This window comes from Terrapene carolina, unplaced genomic scaffold, assembly GCF_002925995.2.
Source record: "Terrapene carolina triunguis isolate 2854851 unplaced genomic scaffold, T_m_triunguis-2.0 Scaffold62, whole genome shotgun sequence".
NCBI classification, from domain to species: Eukaryota; Metazoa; Chordata; order Testudines; family Emydidae; genus Terrapene; species Terrapene triunguis.
In genome coordinates this window covers 43,496,263-43,511,741 of record NW_020664413.1, presented here as the reverse complement: position 1 = coordinate 43,511,741, position 15,479 = coordinate 43,496,263, and positions in this window count along the sequence as shown.

Below are 15,479 nucleotides of genomic sequence, written 5' to 3'. Positions count from 1 at the left end.
AGTCTCCCACAGTATTCTTGCCAGCAAGTTAAAGTATGGATTGGATGAATGGATTATAAGGTGGATAGAAAACTGGCTAGATCGTCAGGCTCAAAGGGTAGTTATCAATGGCTCAATGTCTAATTGGCAGCCAGTAGCAAGCGGAGTGCCCCAGGGGTCAGTCCTGGGGCCAGTTTTGTTCAACATCTTCATTAATGATCTAGATGATGGGATGGATTGCACCTCAGCAAGTTTACGGATGACACTAAGCTCGGGGGAGAGGTAGCTGCGCTGGAGGGTAAGGATAAGGTCCTGAGTGACCTAGACAAATTGGAGGATTGGGCCAAAAGAAATGTGATGAGATTCAACAAGGACAAGTGCAGAGTCCTGGATTTAGGACAGAAGAATCCCAGGCACTGCTACAAGCTGGGGACCGACTGGCTAAGCAGCAGTTCTGCAGAAAAGGAGGTGGGGATTACAGTGGACAAGAAGCTGGATATGAGTCAACAGTGTGTTCTTGTTGCCAAGAAGGCCAACGGCATATTGGGCTGCATTAGCAGGAGCGTTGCCAGCAGATCGAGGGAAATGATTATTCCCCTCTATTCGGTACTGGCGAGGCCACATCTGGAGTATTGCATCAGTTTTTGGACCCCCACTACAGAAAGGATGTGGACAAATTGGAGGATGTGGAGTCCAGAGGAGGGCAACGAAAATGATTAGGGGGCTGGGACAATGACTTATGAGGAGAGGCTGAGGGAACTGGGATTGTTTAGTCTGCAGAAGAGAAGAGTAAGGGGGGATTTGATAGCAGCCTTCAACTACCTGAAGGGGGGTTCCAAAGAGGATGGAGCTAGGCTGTTCTCAGTGGTGGCAGATGACAGAACAAGGAGCAGTGGTCTCAAGTTGCAGTGCGGGAGGTCTAGGTTGGATATTAGGAAACACTATTTCACTAGGAGGGTGGTGAAGCAGTGGAATGGGTTACCTCGGGAGATGGTGGAATCTCCAACCTTAGAGTTTTAAGGCCTGGTTTGACAAAGCCCTGGCTGGGATGATTTAGTTGGGGTTGGTCCTGCTTTGAGCAGACGGTTGGACTAGATGACCTCCTGAGGTCTCCTCCAACCTTAATCTTCTATGATTCTATGAATGGCTACACATCTGTATTTCAAAGCCAGTGAAAGTGGGCCAACTGGAACTTTGGAGATGCTGTATGTAGTTTGCATAAGAATGCTCCAAGAGCTTCTACGACAGCTGGAGAAAGGGAGTGAGTAAAATATTGCTCTTTTGTTGGGAGCTTTGAGATCAGACTGATGGAAACTAGGTGTCAGAAGCTCTAAGAAAAAGGTTGGATGTAATAACCAGCTAGTAATTCAGGAGTCCTGCTACTGTCACTGTTAGAGATGGATCTGTAGTGTTCTGTTGGCCACATCGAAAATGCATCTTTTCCCAACTGCTCACCACCTTCTGAGATAATGTTCACTCCCTAACATGAGAACTCTGAGAATTGGGAAGTATATACAATGCAAAGAAGGTGAAGGAACAGATATGCCACAATTTATTCACCCATGTCATTAAGGGACCTGACTTTCTTCTGGATTTACTGGATACTTTACATTTTTTCAGGGCAGTTTTTATTTTATCATCAACTAATGTTATCTATTGGCCCTGGATCACAGGGGATGGACTCTGGGCCTGCACCCACGTGAGTCCTATTGACTTCAACACTGGCATAGATCCAGATGCAGGGTCAGAGCTTGTCTGAGCAATTTAATTTATCTGGCACCGGATAAGACAAAGAAGAAATTGGTATGACATTTGAAACCAGATAGCTTTACTATTTTAGTTGGAAAAAAAATCTGGCAACTGCTCCTGGAAGTGGCACAGTTCTACTACCAACCCAAAGCTGTTTATCTAAGAAGTGTACTAGTTATCCTGCTAGCAGTGGTCCAGTGGCATGATCTTTGTTAAAGTGCTGAAGTTGGATGTGATTGTTTTTGTGTACCTCAGATAAAGAAGATGGTTACTTTAGCACACTCGGCACATTCACTGGTTAGGCATCAGTCCTGCAACAATTTAGTAATTTTACTCATGCAGCTAATACCATTAAATTACACATGTGCTTAAGTGTTTGCAGGATTAGGGCTTTAGCTTGTCCTAATTTAGCTTAAGACTTCTTAAAATCAGAAATCGAACATATTGGGAAGTGTTTCTTGGAAAACATAAGCTCATCAAAAAGACTATTCTGAAGTGCACAGAAAGTCACTAACATGAAACAGGATTCTTCAGGAAAATTCTTGGAGTGAAGTTGGAATTTCAAAGAGCCGCTCCCACCCCTTCCCACCCCAAAACAGAATGAGCCCAACTGAGGGATAGGGGATGCTCCTGAGCAGATTAGGATACTTCTCCCCACATGTTGAATCCCACGTCCCACATTCTATCCTGCTAGGGTTAACATTTGAACTCAGTAGAACTGGATGCATATTTAATGTGTCCTCAGCTGAACTCATATTTCATAAAGATAATATAAAAGTACATCTCCAGTTACAATCCTGGTTCACTTACATTAATATGGTTTTAAATTAATGGAGATATCCCATCTCCTAGAGCTGGAAGGGACCTTGAAAGGTCATCGAGTCCAGCCCCCTGCCTTCACTAGCAGGACCAATTTTGTTTTTGCCCCAGATCCCTAAGTGGCCCCCTTGAGGATTGAACTCACAACCCTGGGTTTAGCAGGCCAATGCTCAAACCACTGAGCTATCCCTCCCCCCCAAGTGTGAGTAGATTTTATAGTATAAAACACAGTGCCTACTTTATTCAGATATGAGATTATAGTGAATAATTCATCATGAATAATTTATAAGATTAATTGGGGTGCCTCTTGCTCATACCACCAATATGAGATTTGTTTTTTGATACATACCCAAAATTCGAGCCTTGTTACTTAGTTGTGACTGGTTAGGTAAGTTGCACAGTATTCTTTCTATCCTCTCATTGGGTGAGCAATGTAAGCATTTTTGGGACAAATATTTTTATTTGTAAATTTCAGACACACAGATAAACATGAATTTGAAATGCACTTTCAGAAAAAATTGGCATCAGTAAAAATGAATCACTGAGATGATCACAGAAACCAAACACAACAGGGTGGGGAACATCATGGGAGCCAATACATTTAAAAACTTCAAATCAATATGTGCAGGCATTTTAATTATCATATCTCCAGAGGATGTACTATAGGCAGGGCCGGCTCTATCGTTTTTGCTGCCCCAAGCAGGGGAAAAAAAAAAAAAAAGCTGTGATCGCAAGCGGCGGCAGCTCTACCTCCATTTCATTCTACGGCGGTAATTCGGCAGCAGGTCCTTTGCTCCGAGAGGGAGTGACGGCCCTGCCGCCGGACGTGCCACCCCCCTCTCCATTGGCCGCCCCAGGCACCTGCTTGCTAGGCTGGTGCCTGGAGCCGGCCCTGACTATAGGTGCAGTACCTATTCTATCTATCTACGAGGGGCATAAAGCTGATAGAAGTCCCCTTTAAGGAAACCCCCAGCATAAAGGCCTCTGGCAGGCACTGGGCCTACTGTGCTGACTGCTCCATCCCTTGCGCCTGCAGAAGCCTCTAGTGTAGGTGGCATTCTGGGCCATGTTGGAGCATAGGCATGGCTGAGGCATTCTTATGACATTGTTATTCCTTTGGTGCATCACAGATCAGAAGGTGGCATGGTAACCAGTGTGCAAGTTAGGGCGGCATTATGCCAAGGGCTGAGCCAGCTCCCAGCACCCTCAGGATACAGGAGGCTTAAGCCACCTTCCCTCAGTCTTTGCGCCAGGCTCTGCACCAGCTCAGGATCAATCAGGCTCATTGTACCTACTTTAATAGTTTCAGACTTTTAATCTTATTTAGATTTTAATATGAAGGGTGGTTTCAGTTTCTGCAATTTGAGACATTAGAATCAGATTGAGGCATCTTTAATCGTAAAAGCTTCATTTCTGTAATTTATGGTACCTGCATTTTAAGCTCTACCATAAAGTGGAGTGAATTGGGGGATGATAGTTCACAACAAGGAAAAGTGATCCATCAGGAAACCTGTTTACACTAAAACATTTTGACAGCTGCAGTAATTAAACCTGCTTCCCAGGTGCAAAATAGTGGCTTAAATGCCCCTCTGGCTACAATACTATCCACGTCTGTCTTTTTTTCCCTTAGTGTCTGTTGTGGAAACAAGGTAATAGAAGAATAGCAAATACACAGACAGCTGGACTCTACCAGTTTAATAATTAAAGTACGTAATCAGAATTTTAAAAATTTAATTGTAACTGATTTTTCTATTGTAAGTTGTATGACAATGAAAAATTCGTTTGTGCCTTTTCTTGTGCTTGGAATACAGTAAAAAAGAAATGTTAGAATCCAAGGCCGGAAGGTCATTATGACCATCTAGCCTGACCTCATATATAAAACCGGCCATAGAGTTTCCCCAAACTAATTCCTAGAGCAGATCTTTTTTAGAAAAACACCCAGTCTTGATTTAAAAGTTGTCAGTGATAGAGAATCCTCCATGACCATTGGTAGATTGTTCCAATGAGTAATTATGGCACTAAAACTTATTGTTACAAAGAGTTACATTCTCCCATAAAAATACCTGATCTTGAAATGTAAGATAGCTTTAGAACACAACCACACAAATCTTTTTATGTATGAGGCACATGGTTTTTCTGTGATCCTTTTTCTGGGTAACAGTGCATAATAAGTGCCAGATTAAACAAAATACTTGATGAACTCATGAGAGCATAATTTGGACAAGTGCGTACTTGTGCCATGAAACTGAAACTAAGATATGTTTAAATTATACATGACATAGATCTAATTCTGCCCTCAGGCACTCTGCTATGACCCCATGAACACTCCAGGCCCAGACTAACTCGCTTCCCATCACCTATCTTTTGAAATCTACCGAGCTGACAGGTCAATGGGCATTTAACCGCCCCTTTCCTGGCACCTATTGGGAGTAACCAACCAGTCCTGCTCCCATCTCCATCTGTCGGGAATATCACACCCATGTCCAATTTTTCACTGGAACTGAAATCTTCACAAGTGGGATCCCAGTTACCCATCAAGTTGCCTAGATGAACAAGTTCTTTGAAAGGCCTGGACCTGGGCCACCCTGCCCTTCAACCCCCATTCCCATTGAACAACATTTCCTGGAGTCCAGACGAAACTTCACCAGATGTGGATGGTTTCATCTAGGAAATGCCAACATAGTTGAGTGGGATTGAGAGGGGCAATAACTCCAGAAGCAGTGGATTACAGGCAGGAATGACAGTGGGTCTCAATGAAGTAGTGAGGTGAAGGAGGACAGTCAGAATATGTCTGGAAGAGAGGACCAGAGACAACCTGCACTTGCCAATAGTGAGGAGAAGGGTCAGAGTGAGGGCACCCGACTTCAGCAGTGTTACAAAGCATGCTCAGTCTGTGTGAGCATGCTCAGTACAAGTCAAGCAGCAAAACATGACCCCACATGCCCCCTCCCATGTTGCCTCTGGGGAGGATTGTAACCCAAGGCTGTGAATCTCCTTGTTGCCATCTGTCTCCAGAGTGAGGGAGTCTTGCCTGTGCCAACTGAGTGTCAGCTCCCTAACACAACCAGCCTGTCAGCCACTCAAGCACTCTCCTCTGAGCTATACCAGCCCTGCCAGTTAACAATAGATGCACCCCAGCCGCTGAGTCCCTTCAAAGTGCTCCTCTGTGGTATCCAGCCTCTGATCACTGGATACGCACAAAAATCCCAGATCCTCTGTTTCCAAAGCAATAGTGTATTCCACTTACCAGTTTTACTTTAGACCACTACTCCTGTATCACACACAGCACTTGTTTGATTACAATAAATCAAAAGGAAATTCATTTAAGAAGGAATAGAGGTTCAAATAGAGTGTCGGAACCAACTGGTTACAACACAAAACAAAATCATAAAATGCAAACTAAGACCTACACTTAAGAGTACCCTTTCCTATTTAATGAAGTAGATTCTCACCCCCAAAGTTCAGCCTCTTGCAGCGCTTGTTAGCCCCAAGGAGCCAGGACCCAATCTTTCATGAAGCACCCCTGCTCATCAAGGTACATCCTCAGTGAATCCTCAGTGTCTTTCTCCACTCTGTGATATACTGTATCAGTCTTTTGTCTTTATTCACAGACAGAAGGATCCCCATGCTGTCATTTTGTTCCTCACCTCCAAGTGGTTTTGATGTTTATAGTTTATCCTGGGTGGTTTACCATTGACTTTTATGGGTTGTTGCAACAGTAGACAATTGAGAAACTCATTATGTAATTGACTAGCCAGGAAATGGTGACATAGCTGACTAGCTAGGGAGAAACAACGAGCAGTCCTTGTGGCACCTTAGAGACTAACAAATTTATTTGGGCATAAGCTTTCGTGGGCTAGAACCCACTTCATCAGATGCATGGAGTGAAAAATACAGGAGCAGATATAAATACATGAAAGGATGGGGGTCGCTTTACCAAGTGTGAGGTCAGTCTAACGAGATAAATCAATTAGCAGCAGGATACCAAGGGAGGAAAAATAACCTTTGAAGTGGTAAGAGAGTGGCCCATTACAGACTGGTGACAAGAAGATGTGAATAACAGTAGGAAGACAGTAGCATTGGGGAAATTAAGTTTTGTAATGACCAACCACTCCCAATCTTTATTGAGGCCTAATCTGATGGTATCCAGTTTGCAAATTAATTCCAGTTCTGTAGTTTCACATTGGAGTCTGTTTTTGAAGTTTTTGTTGTTGAAGAATTGCCACTTTTAGGTCTGTTATTGAGTGACCAGAGATATTGAAGTGTTCTCCTACTGGTTTTTGAATGTTATGATTCCTGATGTCAGATTTGAGGTCCATTTATTCTTTTGCATAAAGACTGTCACAATTCCCTCTCGCTTGAATGGCCATCACTGAGACATATGATTCTCTGGTCACTCGCTTTCATGCCAAGACTACAGGGGCATATTTTTCAATATAGTTACATTATTCCTTAAATATGACTTCTACACACATCTCACAATGATTATGATTATCGGTGAGTTACAAGCTTTGAGTAATGGGCAAGTCTAGATTTTCAGAGGTTTCATTTCAGATAAGCATCCAGATGTTTGGGAGCTTAGACCTTATCTAAAGCTCCTGAGCCTACCTAAGGGAATTGAGCACCAGCCGTAATTACTGTATATTATCCTGTAGCTATATTTTAAAAAGTGGCCAGAGATGCTACCAAGTTAAAGAGTAATTGAGAAGTAGGTACAAAAGCTTCTGGTGGATTTTTCACTACTTTTCAGCTTAAACTTAAGTTTTACTTAAACCAAAATGCTGTTTAGTTTCCTTCTTACTGATAAAATGAAAAAAATAGTCTGAGCTAGTGCAGGTAAAACAATATTTATGCTGCCTGAGTGATAATATGTGTATGGGGGAGGTTCTAATTTATTTCCTCATCCCTGCCACCCCAAAGAGCCTAAATGCAAAATATTAATTTTATAGGCTAAAAGTTGAAAAGTTTTGGAAAGTGGAGTGTCAAATATAAATAGATAAATAAAACTTGTAGCCAGCTGAGTACTTGTGTATTTCAGTGCACTATAGTATGAATCAATACACTAGTATTGTGACACCTGTGAAACCCAGACAAAATCTATATATCTAGATGGGATTTATTTAGTAACAACTTTATACCTGCTATTGGTTATATGTCCTGTATGACAAAATTATATACACTGAGACATATTGACTAATACAGTAACCACGGGGCTTTCCTCATTGGAGATTGTTTTTCTGTACATTGATCACATGGATAAGTTTCATAACACGTCTTTCACTGGTGCTGGGGAATGAAAACAGAACAAACAGCAGCCTAAGTTAGGCTGCTAGGGGCCTGATCCAACTCTCTCTGAAATCAATGGGAGTCTTTTAATTGACTTTTCATTGACTTGGATCAGATCCTAAGAAACATTATCCACTCCTATCCCAAAGCCTTTGGATCCTACTTTACACAAACACAGCACAATTAAGCCTCCGCAGGTTTCTTGGGCAAGAGGCCATCCAGAGTGCTGGCAAAGACAGGGTCAGACAATTGGAAACGGCTGTTGAGAGCTAATGTAAAACTTACACAGAGGAAGAGATTTGCAGTGTACAAGAAGTTTTATTGGTCCTAAAAACCCCAAGTACTATGCTACACATTCTTGAGCACCATCTACTGGCACCTTATCTATTAACTATTTCAGTGTATACAGCTGGAGTACCTCTGTAACCCAGAAACCAGTGAACTGTCCTGTGTGAGTCATATATTGCAATAAGTGTGCTGTAGCTCATCTTGCTTGATGGATTTTCATTTGTTGTTCTGGGTGCCTTGAGTATTTAACTTCTGAACATTATAAAAAATGAGGTTTGCTTCATCAAATGTTTGAAGTAAAAATCTTATGATTGACACTTTGGGGGTGTGTGAAATATCACCCCATTTTTCTTAAATTGTATATAAGAAATTTGGCATTTTTTGTTCTATGATTGACTTCAGGAATTATTAGTATCATAAAAGAAAGTTAACATAGGAGAGGAATTTTATCCTCACTTTTGATAGGAGGAGAGCAGGTACAGAGTACAGCTAGTGCCCAATCAAATGCAGAGCTGCTGAATGAAAAACACAAGAATTTTTCTAATCACCAAGAGGGAAGGTCCGTATCCATTCTTTATCAGCCTCTGCAGTTGCTAGCCCATGGGAGGGTCTTCCACATCATGCAGCCACAGAGAGAGAGAGAGACCAAAATTGGCCCATTCAAAGGGAAAGGCCACAGACTCCAGTCACCCTGATTGGCAGTGGGGTTTATAAGAAAAATGGATCTTCTCAGTGCATCTCCAGATGTACTGAGTTGAACAGATTCTAATCTGTCTAATGCCAGTCAGAGAATACACATAAAGGTGTCAAATTTTTGCCAAATCACTTCTTTCTTGCTTAACAACCTGTTATGAATTTCAGCCAGGGAGATGAAGGAGATCACATACAGCAGAGACTACTTTCTTTGTCCCATAAATAGCAGTGAACACAAGGCAGTGAGCCCATGGTGCCTATCAACCTGCATTTTACAATACCTTTATCACCTAAGCAGCTTCTGAGAGAACTTTATAATATCAAAATTAAACTGGAAAAGGAACCCCTATAAATATATTTTAAAATGGCACATTGTCTTAATTTTTTACAGCTACATTTTAAAATATTGGGTGTACAAACAGACTGTCACATAGCTAGTGCATAAAAACATTTTCCTTCTGCGTCTGTCCTACAGAGCTTTGTTTATATGAATCACCCTTAATAATACTCTCTTTGATTGCATTTTCTTCATTCTTTTGTGACATGGCATTGTTCATGTGTTTTCAAGAGCTAGTCCCAATTAAAGGTACCGGCTCTTAAAAATGAGATGCTAACATTGCTCTCTCTTCAGTGAACATCTCCAGTTTACCTTGTGACAGGCTGTCATAAAATGTGTCTCTAAAATGCCAGGTTAGATCCTTGGAGACAATCAGTAATGCAATTCTCAGTCATGCTAAAACCCAGTGCGAGTGCACCTTATTTTTGTTGTGTGTAGTGATGTGATATCTGAGCTATTTGTTTGATGTGCCCTAAGATAAAATTGGTGGATATAATGTGAATAGATCACTCATTTGTGGAAATATTTATGGTGGTTCTTTCAGAGAATCATTCAGTTCAAAATACTTATTAGCAAAGGATGGATATTGATGGACTGCTTTGGATACTATCTTGGGTAAAATGTTTCCATGCCAAGCTGTTAAAACATGTAACAAGCTTATATTTTAAAACATTTACTTTATAAATATTGTTTACATATTTATACAGTAACTGATTCATAAAATGCACACCGTCAAGGATCCATCATTTCAAAATTCCATGACAATGTCACAAATATAATGTACACAAAAATTGCACGAATGAATTAATTGTAACCCAAGGCCCTGGCCCTGTAAGTACCGATGTTTGAGCTTAATTACACTCAAGATATGTCTCCACTGCAAGAAAAGACCCATGCTGTGGCTGTAGCTGGCCCAGGTCAGCTGATTTAGGCTCAGGGGTCCTGAGCTGCTGCCTATAAAATTGCAGTGTAGACATTCGGGCTTGGACTGGAGCCTGGGCTTTGAGACCCCATGAGGTGGGAGGTTTCAGAGCTTGGGCTCCAGCCTGAGCCTGAATGTCTACGCTACTATTTTTAGCTCTGTAGCCCAAACCCTGCGAGCCTGAGTCAGATGACCTGGGCTCTGAGACTCAGTGCCGTGGCTTTCTATTGCAGTGTAGACGTACCCTCAGATGAGTAGGCTCGTTGAATTCAATGGGACTGGGCATCTGCAGGGAGCCTAGCACCAGGGATCTACAACCTTAAATGGGGCCTCTGGCTGAGATTTCCAAGAGTACATAGTGATTTCGGGTGTCCAGTATGAGATACCTTAAAGGGGTTTGTTTTTCAGAAAGTGCTGAACACCCACCCTCAGAATATCAGGCCTTTTAAGGTGTCAGGTTGGGCACCCAAAAATCACAAGTCACTTTTGAAAATCTTGGCAGCTGGCACCACCACAGTACAAATATTAGTACTAGTTTGAGGCTTTCCCATCTATTTTGAATACATAATTGTTCATTCATGTAGCCCTTTCTCTCTGAGGAGTCCATAGATCATCTGGACCCTTTCCCACCTCCTTCCCCATTCACCCAGAAGCCCTGCTGTCCTTTCAGGAACACTTAGTGGTCCAAAAATCACTTTTTTTTACTTAAAATATACTAAATTTGGAACATGGAGCTGTTCCTGTTTACAAAAGACAGTAGCCGAACGGGTGATGAAATCCTTCTGATATGGGAGTGTGGCACTTTTCAGGGAGTGGGCCATTTAAAATAGTCACTTACTCTCCTCTAGCCTCTTGCTTTCCTACAAAATGGATTCTTTACCTATCCAACCACAACCTCCCAGGTTGCCTCTTATTATCTTTGTCACACCATTAACTTTCCCACACCCATTTCACATAATGGGTACATGGGTTTATGGATGTATTCCAGTTATGATGACCCTAGTGCAGTTTTATCCAACCCCAAGCATTTAAAAATCACGAGTCAGTTACACATTCCCGCCCTCCGCACACCCCATGAAATTGGCTTTAAAAAAGTGGAGATCAAAAATAATAGCTCACACAGGTCTGCCTTCTGATTTTTCTGTGTATACAACAAGCTTTGTGCACCCCCCCCCCCCATTTGTGTGAGATTATTTCAGGTTGAAAATTCAATCAAAATGCAGGCCCCATACTCCTCTTGGGCTGCACTTCTTCCCTTGGAATTAGAAGAGAATAAGAAACCTTCTGTTCCTCTCCACCAGTGCTTCCCCTTCCAGTCTTCCTGTCCCTGTCACAGTCTCCCATCCCTCATCCTCCCCCTTCTATTCTCCTGAAGGTTAGCTCATACAGTCAGTTAACAGAAATCATACCAGGTGACAGAGAGGGAACCAAGGAGCACTCACTTTGAGCAGTTTATGAAAGCCCTCAAACCCTAATATGGTCATTCAAATGTGTTTGAACAATTACAAACAATGAAAAAATCATAAAAATTATGATTAGTGACAATTTGCAAAGTGGGAGGGCTCAAAACCAAGGATAAATTCTTCACTTTGAATATCGCTCAGAAGGGTACAGCTACAAATACTGTACCTAATGCAATGCATTTATCTTCCATAGAAGTGATCTGTTAAATCTCATTCATGGCATATACTGATTTGAAGCACTAACATAGCATAATAACAGTTTCAGTTGTGCATTAATAAGTAAGCCAGTGTCTTAACAATGGCATCATAACATGGTATCAGCACAGAGCAGACTGAAGCCATTTCTGATTCACTCCGCATCAAATACAATATTTTTTGTTGTCTCAACATTTAGATGAAGTTCAGAGAAAACAAACAAACCTGCTTTCAATATCGTGAATTATTAGTGGAGCAGGACCCAAGCCAAAATCACCACCTAGCACTGGGAGTGAACATCTTGAAAATTTGGATCCGTATTTTGAAGCTGAGGTCCACCTCAATTAGCCAAGTCCAGTTTTCAGTCAGTTGTTGAGATTTTGTCATTCATATTGTGTGATTCTTCACACAATAGTTGCCTGCAGAATAGAATGTGCATCATGATTCTTTTGACTCCTTGAGAGTTGAGGTCCTAATTTGCAAATCAAATGGGTAAAATAAAAGAAACAAATAGATTCAATGAAATCTACTGAGTAGGTATAGTGTTCAGGTCTATGAGAGTGTGGATGACTTCAGATGAGGCAAGAATAGAGGGGACTACATTTATTTTTAACACCACTCAGACCAAAATATTTTAGCCCGCTGAATGCTTGCTTTGCAACACTATGATAATACTGCTGAAAAATCCCTTCGGTATTCAAAGCAGATATCTAATGAAAAAGAAATAAAAGTGATAGGCTGTTGGCTGAAAAGATTAAAGGATTCAAGAGCAATGTATTATTCCACCAATTAAGCCCTAATGAAATATGTACTACTTATGCTGCTTATTTTAAAAACTCTCTATACCTCAGATGCTCCAAGCTCTAAAGTTATTTAAAAATATCTGGAAGAAGCAGGCTTGCCAAAGATAAGGGAAATTGACAAAAAAACTTTAGATAAAGAAATGACAGAAGAAGAAATCCTAGAGGCAATAGCAAGTATGAAAAGAGGTAAAACTCCAGAACCTGATGATTTTCCAGCTGAAGTTTACAAGGTATTAGTGGACCCTTTGAGAGGTACCTTCAATGCCAGGCTGTTAGGGGAGGAACTTCCACAACCTATGAAAGACGCTACTGTTCTTCTCCCTAAAGCTGGAAAAGACCTTACCTTATGCAGTTCCGATACGCCTATATCTCTGTTGAATCATGACATAAAGATTTTAGCAAAAATATGAGTGAGCCAATTGCAAAAGTCCATGCTCTCAGTTTATGTAAATACAGATCAAAGTAGGTTAGTTTAAGATAGACACGTGTCAGACTATATTTGGAGAGTACTTGGAATTATCCACAATTCCAGATAAAAAAAAGATCAATTTCTCTTGTTCTTACTAGACACAGAGAAAGCCTTTGATAGAATAGAAGAAACTTTCAGTTTCAAGCCCTGTCCCTCTGTTTTAGTTCCTTAAATAGAGAATTGCTCTTTACACTAGCCCAAAAGCAGCTGTGTAAATTAACGGGGTTAAATCTCCCCTATTTGAATTACACCGAGGGACTAGGCAGAGATGTCCATTGTCTCCTTTATTTTTTGCACCAGCCATGGAGCCTTTTGCACAGAGGATAAGAAACAGTGGATCAATCACAAGAATAAAATTTGCAGGAACACATCAGAAAAAAGCATTATATGCAGACAATGTATTATTTTTATCTAAATCAAATATTTACCTAAAGAAATCCAGGACTTTGGGAAAGCGTCCAGATTTAAAGTAAATTATGCCAAATCTGAAATGTTAGCTATAAATTTTCCAGACTCTGAAAAGTCTTGACCGATCCCAGGAGAAACCCAGACACTTTGGTTCCCAGCTCCAGTTGGGTTCTGATAGATAATTGATTCAGGTGACCGAGTTGGTGATTTATAAGTGAACAACGCTGGATATGTGGTTATGCTGACAAGGATTTAGTATGCCTTTGAAGGAGTTAAAACAGGATCCCTGAACAGGGGGTGATTATTTTGGCTCCATAAATTAGAGCACCATTTCTCAACCTTTTCAAGTTGGTGGCCCCTTATTTGAAGTCAAATTTTTTTTATAACCCCGCCTTAACATTCAATGTAAAAGTGAGACTAGGACAGTACCAATGCTAATTATATAAGCTTATCATTGTTTATTTGGATGCATGTTTCGAGAGGTTGGCAGAGAATATTTGATCTTGAAGGATAAGGATGTACAGGGAATGGGGGAAGCAAGATTTTCTTTGATTAAATTGTAATAAAATTTTCAATATCTCGTGACCCTCCTCCCCAATTGCCTTTTGTGACCCACCTGTTGAGAAATGCTGAATTAGAGCAACCACAGGGTGGGAAGGATATTGGTTAGAAGTACAGTTATCTAAGGATCATAATGTCCTGCTGTAGTATGGCACAGGCTCTCGGAGTGCTTGTGCAAATCCAAGTGCACCTGTTATGGCCCTTGGGTCCTTTAAAATGGGTAGCTGTAGTCACAGGCACACGACTAGGAGCAAGCATGAATATAAGGCTTCTTGTCTCTTCAGCAAGGGTAGCAGATAGGAGAGACCCAAGGGAGGGGAATCTCTGGTGTGTGGGTGCGGGGGGGTTCCTTAGTAGCGAGGGCTCCCCTTGGAAAAGGTGTCATCCCAGCTGACTGAAGCTGGAAAGACCTCGGGTAGTTTGAATTGATTTGTTGTGGGTTTGAGTTTGTGTTTTGGAAATAAAGCAAGCCCACATGAAAGGGGGTGTGAAAAGAGCTGTAGCTGGGACTTTATTCTTCTGTGCCTGCCTGGTGAGTCTGCACACTGCCTCTGCTAGGGCCCATATACCCGCATTTAATGGCTATCCCCAGGAGTTCCCTTGCTTGGCTGGATTTTCAGTGGTTTTGAAAAAGAGAGTGTATGTAACTTATAATTCACAATCCCTGCTGTGCTCTTCTCTCCTCCAAGTGGCTTGAATGTGGTCCAATCTGTGTGCAATTTCCCCAGTACTGGGTTTCTGTCATAAAATAGATCTTGTGGCTTTTGTTAGATTGAGCCATCTGATGTGCAGCACAGCTTTCCTCCAGCTCAGACAATCAGTTTGGTGCCCTTGCACATAAGCAAGAGCAGAGTGTTTTTTAATTTACACTGCTCAATAAATGATAGAAACCAACTTTTGTAAGTTTTTCCAGGCTCCTTATAACATTGCTGGGTATGCAAATAATTTACAGTGTAGTAAAAATGCACAGATCTGTCCTCCAGATTGTTGCTCAGGTTTCCAGAATGTTCATAGATAATAAAGCAGGAGTGTACATGCAGGAGAAGCAGGGGCGGCTCTCTGTTTTTTGCCTCCTCAACCACGGCAGTCAGGCGGCCTTTGGTGGCATGCCTGCGGGCGGTCCGCTGGTCATGCGGCTTCAGTGGCATTTCTGCGGGGGGACATGCCGCTGCTTCCGGGAGCATCACGGAGCCATGGCAGGCAGGGAGCCTGCCTTAACCCTGCTGTGCTGCTGACCGACTTTGAACTGCCTGGTCGGCAGTGCTGACCGGAGCCACCAGGATCCCTTTTTGACCAGGCGTTCCGGTCGAAAACCTGACACTTGGCAGCCCTAGGCTGAACCCTGCAGCTGTATGCATGGAATGTCTCAAGAATCAAGGTCTGGAAATGTAAACTCTCAACTTTGTAGAGTACTTGCTTAACTTTATACAAATGATAAAGAATTTCCCCCCAGTTCTCCATTACTATCTCTGTGCTTTTCTATTCTCTGGTTATTCAGGGCCTGACC